Below are 9,375 nucleotides of genomic sequence, written 5' to 3'. Positions count from 1 at the left end.
ACGCTACCTATTTAACGTAGAAACAAACTCAATTTTCTAACAATTTGAAAATGAAAATGAAAACTGCATTTGACATTTCATTTTTGAAGACTCAACCTGCTGTACAGTGGACAATGTTCAAATGCAATAAGCACAACAGCGCCCCCAGTCGATTGCATTTACATGTCGCCATGTTCTTTTGGTGTCTAAATGAAAATGCAATTTTCTAACAAAATGAAAATGAAAATGAAGAAAATTAATTAGCGGTTACTTTAGCAACGAGTAAAGCTATCTGTCCATCAGGAAACTCTGTGAATCACAGAGAGTTAAGGCAGAGCAGCCAGAGGTCATCAGGGGGAAAACCAGAAAAAATTTGATCCACAAAATATGATCTCTGTGATGTTGCAAATGAAGCTGCTGTTATGCAATAAACATTTCAGACTTGATCTGACAATAAAGTATCATCATCATCATCATCCAGTTTCACCAAAATCAGTGAAAAAAATTGTAAAAACCGTGTGTTTTTGTACAGTAATCTGTGACGCTCGGCCCCAGAAACGCTGCGGTGTCTATCGTTTTTCAAACCCAATGCTTGTCTCATTTGTGGTCTGATGAACAGTAAATTCATCACATCCAGTGCCCCATATCACTAGTTTCACCAAAATCAGTGAATAAGTGAATATAAAGTTAAGTATAAAGTGTGTTTTTGTACAGTAATCCAGTGGTCAGTGAGGCCCAACTGCCTTCTCTCCTTTCTGCCACAAGAGGACTACGCACATGAGCAAAGCAGCAGATGTTCAAGCAAGTGACGTCCTTGTCAGGTTCAAGATACCTAGAACATTTTAAATCATATACAAGGAAAGAAAGACAAAGGCATTAACTTAAGTTTTACTCGAGGAGAGTAAGCATAGATGCATTCAGTTACATCTCCTACTCACTCTGAAGTGCATCCATGCAGCCTCCTCTTTTTTTTTCAGTTTAGGAGATTCCCTGTTACATAGTTTTCTAAAGGGTGGGGGAAGTATATACTGCTACAATAAGAAAAGAAACAAAGTGATGTTGTCAGGTCTATCTCGTGAGAGCGGCCTTGGTGGCAGCCACAACTCATGAGACCATCTGGTGCGGTGTCAGCCTGCCCTGTCGGTATGGCAGGGTGCATTCCTGTTAATCTCACAGACACAAGTTTAATAACACACATATACACACAGCATTGCTGTGTACTTTAAAGGCTACTAAGAACAAAACATAAATGGGATAACTTATGTACATTTTTATTCTAACAGTCCTAACTAAAGACCTGCCTTAATGAGAGCACTGACAGTTTTTATTTTCATTTTCACGTTGACCCCAAAAGAGCGTGGTGACATGTAAATGTAAATGCAAAGACTATGGCTGCTGTTTTGCTTATTGCATTTGAATATTGTCCACTGTACAGCAGGTAAAGTCTTTGAAAATGAAAACTTTGTCAAAAGTTAAATGTCAAACAGCTTTTCCATTTTCATTTTAATATGGTCATAGAACGCCCATATAAGTATGTGAAAATTGGAAATATTTCATTTTCATTTTTACTTAAATAACACATGTATATGTGGAAAATTATAATGCTATTGTGGAATTACATTTTCATTTTCAAGTTTACATTATCTTACATTATTTAATATAGTTCTGTATACGCTTCCATACTACATGATGTGCTGTTTGAACTGTCTTTCTTTTCAAAATCCCATGAGACACACAGCAGAAGTAAGTATTCACTGAACTGACAGGAGCCACCTGCCAAATTGCAGCAACATTTGACTCAATTTAATTTCAGATTGGCTGGGAGTCTCTGACTCATGCTGGATGAGAAAATCACTTTCCGGAAATGCACAACTGACTTATAATTTCTCCAACAAAGGATGTCTGTCATCTGTGAACTCAGAGCACTTTTGTTGTTTCCTTCCTTTGTACATTCAGTATACTACCGTACATGAACCCCTGCAGAGCCTCCCAATTACACTATTCCTTTTTAGCTCCCTAATTGTCCCTACGAGACAGGTAATCTCAGAGGCATTTACATGGAGAAATTGACTATAATTTGCAAATAGTTAGATTCTCTTTGAGGGAGCTTTTAAAGAATCTGAACAGCAACAAGACTTTGCATGAAGACCTATCCCCAAAAACAGTGAAAATTGCTCATCCACCTTTGTAGAGCTCGCAGGTGATTTTCTTGGCCAGGGTTAAGTCAGAAACTTGTGAAACTGTCACCAAACATCTAAAAGCTTTGGCTGCAGAACCGTCCTGTTGTTTAAGTGCCAGAAAACAATCAATCAATCAGTTTTCTTTCCAAATCTGACCCAGTGGTACGCAACATAAAAATGGCAGCTGACCCTTAGTTAAAACCCAGACCAGTTCTGAGAAATGTTTCAATAGTGATTTGACTTAAACAGGCCATAAAGCTAAATGGGAAAACAGTAAGAAAGCGCTGACAGGGGCTGACATAATGGTTGTTACCACTGATCCACTGAGACCTGATGACTCTCATTTGTCAGAGTATATAACTTTCTCTTGTCATTACTGTCCTCTTCAATGTGATTCCTATGTAGTCCTCAGTTAACTTGAAAGGATGGAACATGATTACATTAGCTTTTATGGGAGGCTGTACAGAAGCAGCTGTTATTGACTTTTGGTTTATATGAGTGAACGCTGCATGCTGCCCAATGCTCCTCTGCCATGTACTGAAATCAATAGACATTATATTGACAAACAGCAAAAATCCACTCTCACGATGTTACTGCATACTGTCTTTTATCACCACTCACTGCAGATTTTTACAATCCAGTCCATCTTCAATAGCTCACTAACTCTCCATAGACCTGAACCCCTTCTGTCTGTACAAATACACACTGTTTAAACTGGAAAGGGTGTCTGTGTGTGTAGCAGTTTTGATAATCATTGTGAACTATTCTAACAGCATTAATACAGCCTTCATTGTGTATACATTCAAGTGGAATTACAGCGTTAAGTTAGTAGATGGTGCACTGTGCGGCTGTGGATCACTAGGGAGACTATAGCTACAAGCTGAGCGCATGAGCAGCTCAGTAATAAACCAGCACTGGCCTGGGCAAGAAACTAACTCCTGTGTGTTAGGTTTGTTTTAACACTAATGGAAACAAAGTAAGAAGTGTTTGGTAATATTTTATGTGAGTTTTGAGATATGTTGAAAGTTTCGGTTTGTAGTTATTAGTCTTAACGAGCGGAGAGTCGTCATGCTGCTCGTAGTGGTCTCTAGAAACATCATGCACTGTGCTTTGTAAGAGCTGGTAACCGGTGCTGGTGTTCTGGAACAAAAGAATATCTGTTCCAAATGTTGTGTTAACCAGCCAGTGTTGAGTAAGTGGTGAAAAGAGAAATGCCAAGTTAGACTAATTTGATATTTTAGGCCGCTTGTGCCATATCATTTATTTGCCATTGCGTGCAGTGTGTGAGACAGTATGGTGCCCGTGCATGTTATTGTATATGCATCATGCTAGTGCTGAATAAGTGTAATAATAATGTGTATACATTAAATGTACGTTACCATAGGAGTAAATGTCAAGTGAATGTGTTTATCCTGGTTTTTATTATTTTGGTAAATGTTGGTATTTTGAGTAAAACAATATCTTTGTTGTCAGGAAACTGAATATAGGCAATTCTACATCTGCTTCACCATTCAGCCAGCTGGTGGGCAGTCCAGACTGAACTGAGATTGAGTGTGAGCCAGCCTGGCCACTTTGAGATTGAATCAGAGAGCATACAGAGCTCAGAGTAAATGTGTCGCAGGACAAAAGGACAAAAGATGACTGAGAGACAGTGAGAGAATAGACCCAGAACTGCATTAACCCTCCATGATATACAGTCTGACAGACAGATGAATTGATAAGCAAACAAAAAGGTTAAATGGGGAAGGAAAACACTTACTGGTATGTGTGGACATGCACAAACAACAAACAGCACATGATTACCTTAGAGAAACATGGAGAGAAGAGAAAAATACCATATGCCGCCGCTCACTTATCCAAGCACACACACACACATACACACAAACACATTATTAACACGTGTGGAGAAGGCTGCTGATGTGTGATATTGGTTTCTGTGACAACAGTAACTGTCTGCAAGGTCCACTGCTGTCTAGACGCTCAGCAGGGAAAAGAGGCTCCGGAAATTGGAGGGCAGCTTCTGCAGGGAGACGAAATGTAAAACATTTAAAGACCTTTTTAAGGGGCGCCCAGAATCGGTTTTAAGATCAATTTAACAACCTAGATAAAGAAACAAAGAGCCAGCAGAAACAAAGCGCTGCTGAGTGAACACAGCCTGAAGAAAAATATTAGGAAATTAACTATTAAGAAAAATGAAATCTAGATGTGTTTATTATCACAGATGCAATGAAAACAAAATTTGTTAGGCATATTATATTAATCTAACTTTTATTAATCTAACAGTGGACCTAACCACTTCATTACCTCCTTTTAACTGTCAATATGATCATCTAATTTCACAGAGACCTTTAACGCCTTGTATGTAAAACTTTGTAACGAACCAACTGCCTTCCATGAGCGAGGTCAAAGTTAAACAGCAGTGACGCTGCAGGATGAAAAACACTTTTGTCCCACAGTGAAATAAGTTAATAAATCAAAGCAGCGGGTCAGGAGGTCTGCTGTTAGTAAGAACGCAGGGCAATGATTAATTAAATGTGGCAGGGGTCCCGTGCAGTGAAAATATAAACGGGTGGAGTACTGTGAGGGTGATGACATGTCAGGTCTTTTACATAGTTTTTATTATTATTATGTTTCCAATTTGTATTGTTACACCAGTTTAGTGTCTCATCTGCATTGCGATATTATGTTGAATGTTCAACATGTAAAGTCATTTTAAGCTTCAAATGAAACTGCCTCAATGAGGACATTAAATCATCATGTCATGTTGTTCCGGCTGCAATATGTTTTTGCCCACTAGGGGGCAGAAAAAAATCCACAATAAACTGATAAACTATTGCCCCGTTACGTACATTTTTTTGGCTAAAAGGTTGGCATAGTCATATTTGTAGCTGCTAAATGCTCCACTGCGTTCACCAGCTAGTCACTAACTTTGTCTGTCTGCTAGTTGGTACTGGGCAGGTAGCGGACAATGTTATTATCAGAGCTTTCTGACTGGAAGTGTAGTTTGGGCTTTTTGCAAAGCATGGATCAATGATCACAAACCCTACTGGTAGTATTGAACTTCTGACTCAAAAGGAATGCCATTAATCCATTAAAAGTAGTAATTTGTTACACTACTCTGCATATGCGTTCTAATACTTGATTTTCTCTCCCCATTCATTTCACCCACATTAGTGGAAAATTACTTTCCTTCTCTGCCTGTCACTGCCTTCCACTCTCTCTCTTTCATATATGCACAGACAGAGAAGGTAATATTGAATGATGAAAGAAAAGTTCAAATGCACACTGCCTGTATGTGCTTCTCTCTTTTCACCAAATGAAAGAGAAGCAAGAAAACAAGAGGAGGATGAAGTTAGGAGAGAGATAAAGAGATGATACATTTAGTAAACACTAGCGTGATCAAATTCGCAGCTTCTGAAAAAACTGAACTAATGAGGCCTGGAGCCGCTCAAACAAAGACATCAGAGGCAGAGCCAAGATGAAAGACTGCCTCAAGAAGAGGTTAGCCAAGACACATGCATATGCTAACACACACTAATGCGCAGCATGTAGCCAAGAGTACACATGCAGCAAATGCAAACTTTCTCAGTTAAGTATAAAACCAAAATTAGACAGGTACAGAATTGCAACTACTGTTTTTAAAAGACACAAAGTCAAGAATAAAACCTAATAGGTCTAATGAAAGTCTCCCAGGGGATTTTCTAGAAATGAGGGTACATTTTGTATTCAGGCTGTAAATGTCATGGTACAGCGTACCATTCCTAGTGTCTCTGTCTCTTTGTCCCCTGTTGGTTCTCCTCCGGCGTTTCCCTCCACACACCTGGTGTCTCTTTGTGTTTGCAATAAACTGAAACTAATCCATTCCATTTCTCTCTGTCAGTCGTGCTTTGGGGTCCAGAATCTCCGAGTATCACGACAGTAAAACAGTTGATACTGATACTTTGATACTTTTTATATGTGAGGTCTATGGGGAAAATGCTATTTAGGCTATGGGGGACTTTTTTAGTTGCAGTTTTACACAATTTGAAATTGCTTGGGTTTTTTGCCTGTTTGTGCACAGGTTATCAACACACCTCCAATGTATGTATGCATGGATAGAAGAGTTCCAGGCATATTAGAACTATGTTAACTCTGTCAAACAGTGTTCACAGTGTAAAACCAAAATCTAAGGTTTTTTTATGGATTTTGTCAATCCTGTTGTTTTTTCTCCCCTTCCGTTTGTGATGAATGAAGTTTTGGCACAACAGTGCTTTCTTCTTACTGTGCCAATCATCTGCGTCCATGTGTCATGTATTACAAATGTATATTCAATGCAGAGTGGGAAGAGGAAAAGACACAATGCGTGGAGCCAATGTGTTGCATTGGCCTAGTGGGCCTCACAGTCAGCAATGGATGAAACTAAGCAAAATTACAGCTTCGAGTCTCAGCTATTACTACTTACTATTAAATAAAATTATAAAGCATCTACTACTACTATTTAAGTGAATCTGCACCATTGAAAGTCATGCATAGTAGTTCCTCCTTGCTCTGTAACCAGTAGACGATTTGAGGGGGGGGGGTGTCATCCCCTGTGTTGGCAAAATGACCAAAATGAATCCCCCTTGTTAACCTGCCATCCCCCCTCTCCATCCCCTAGTAGCAGAGAGAGTGCAGGGGCAGAGGGGCTGTTTATTTGAATATGTTAGTCTAGTCTGCCTGACTCATTGATCCTTTATCGGACTGAGGTTTGTGCAAGTTAGAATCTATGGCCCTGACCATGGCTATAAATTATCAGTAGCCTAACTGTGCTCTGTATTGATGAATCCATGGCGCTGTGCCTAGTGCTGAAGTAGCAGATGGATTTGTAATTGTGCCTTATTCTCTCCGTCCTGCCCTTCTGCCAGTTTCTTCTTGGATCTATAATATTCTCTAAACTATATACTAAGTACTCAATTCTATAATTTATTGTAGCTTTTATACTCTATATATAGAGTAGTGTCACCTTTATGATCAAAGTAACAAGTTACAACGTGTAGTCTTGGGGTGCTCCCATTGGGCCACCCAACCCCTGTTAAAAATGAACAAATCTGAAACAAACAATCTGATTACCTTTGGTACTAAAGAAAGTGTCTAAGTTGAATGATAATGAGGCAGATTTCTTAACACACATTGGAAAATTACGCTGCAAAAAGTAATTTGAGTTGATTCCAGCAGTATGGTGTGTGATGTGTGTACGCTCTGATTTGAGTTATGGCACTGAGAAGAATGGGTGTAAATGTCTGAAGCAAAATGCATTAGCTGGGTTCCAAGGGGTTAATACATCTGTGGAAAATACACAATTATTATGGCAAATGGTAGTACTTCAATTATATGAGACCTATTTTTACTGACAGTGCACTTGCTTGTTAGGTTTCAGCTCTTTGGTACAGGTGTAGTTTTCCCATCTTTCTCTGAAGCACCACAGGTGACAGGTAGTCATTTTACTGCTTTACTGGGTACAGAATGTTGCCTGTCATGAATGCCGTCCCTGGTGATGGATAGTGGTTGAGAGGCCTCTTCATTCTGGCTTACTGTCCAGTGGACCAATTTTCAGGTTTCTGCCTCTTCTTAAGTCTAATATTTTTGGGCACGAAAAAAAAGACATGGATTTCAAAACAGAAGAAAACTTTACTTATCATTCGACAATGTATTAAATAAGTGATAGCAACAGATATAATTAGTCATTGTCATGTTTTTAGTCGGTTTAGATTTTTTGTATATCAGAGAATTTGGCCAGGATAATCCTACAATGACATGTCACACGTAAAGTGGACTGTACATTGAATTAATAATGAAATTAACAACTTTATTAATATGGGAATTACACTGTATCATCTAGAAATGCCATCTAATGGTGAGTGTAAATGTACATTTCCCTTGATGCAGGAAACTTTGTCTAACTGCAATCACTGAAAACTAAACAAAGGCTTGACTGACCAAAGCCTTCTGATACTCTACATTAAGATATATAATGGAGAGACTTGCTTTTCAGTCATGCTTGGTGTCTCCTTCCATTAAATAAATTAGAACATAATTAATAAGATGTCAATTAGTGTATAAAATATACACCTGCACATAAATACATGATTTAAAACACATCTTTCATGTCTTTACATCTGTTTTCACTCATTACATTTTGTGGTCTCTGGCTAAACACACTGTCAGTGTGTTTGTGCGTGTGTGTGCATTATGATATAATGACTGTTACAGATTGTGTCCATACTGATTTGTATGTTTTTCTGCAGGAGAATGTCCACAGCAGATTAATGTGTGTTTATTTGAAGTAGAAGAGTGATGACCTGCACCACACAGGGTTAACACACACGCACACACACACACACACATGCACAGGCCGATGGACCAGGCAGGATATAGAGGGCACAGACAGACAGGAGAAATTTGTTTTGCGTTGTGAAAATGATTTTCAGAACAGACAGATCAGACTCTGAATAGGGATTTTTCTCCAGGAAAATCATAATTAAAAAGGAGATTAAACCTTTGACCAAATATTGACAGAGACATAGGCACACAGTGGGACAGGGAGAACTATTAAATCTATCAGATTAATGAGATGAAATACGGCCAGTATTAGAGGGCTGCAAGAGAGCGTGTGTCTGCATTTACACATCCACCCACATGTCTGTCCCGGTGGAAAAAAGAGTAAGGTGTGAGTTTATCTGTGGTGGTGTCATTTGTTTTCTTTTGGATGCTGATGTGACAGAGGTCGCAGCTGACATTCGACTTTAGTCCTTGTTGTTAAAAGTGAAAAGATCATTTGGTGAAATCCACTGAGAGTAGACTATAACCAGTACACAGCAAGGCCAATGCAGGACAAATTAAACCTTCTGCATGCAGACGGTCCTTAATGGGTAATTTGTCCTGTGTCTGAGAGGAACTAGCTGATTTGTCACTGCACAGAAATAGCCGTAGAATGACAGAAAAGACTGACAGAAGCAGAGAGGGGGAGAAGTGTGAATGTCACTCACTCTTCTTTTCCTTTTTCTCTCCATATTTCGTCAGCATCTCTCCCGGTTGAATAAGGATAATGAGATTTCTCTAGTCCTTCCAGCCTGTATGAATCACTTTTCATCATGTGGTTGGTCTGGGCTCTTGGTAACTCTTATTTGATGTGTTTCCAGGATTTCCATGCAAATACATTTTGGATGCACTTTAGCAAATCTGGAAACTGTGATTTAAA

Source organism: Siniperca chuatsi, linkage group LG10 (genome assembly GCF_020085105.1).
Source record: "Siniperca chuatsi isolate FFG_IHB_CAS linkage group LG10, ASM2008510v1, whole genome shotgun sequence".
In the NCBI taxonomy this organism is placed as follows: Eukaryota; Metazoa; Chordata; class Actinopteri; order Centrarchiformes; family Sinipercidae; genus Siniperca; species Siniperca chuatsi.
This window is presented reverse-complemented; position numbering follows the sequence as displayed.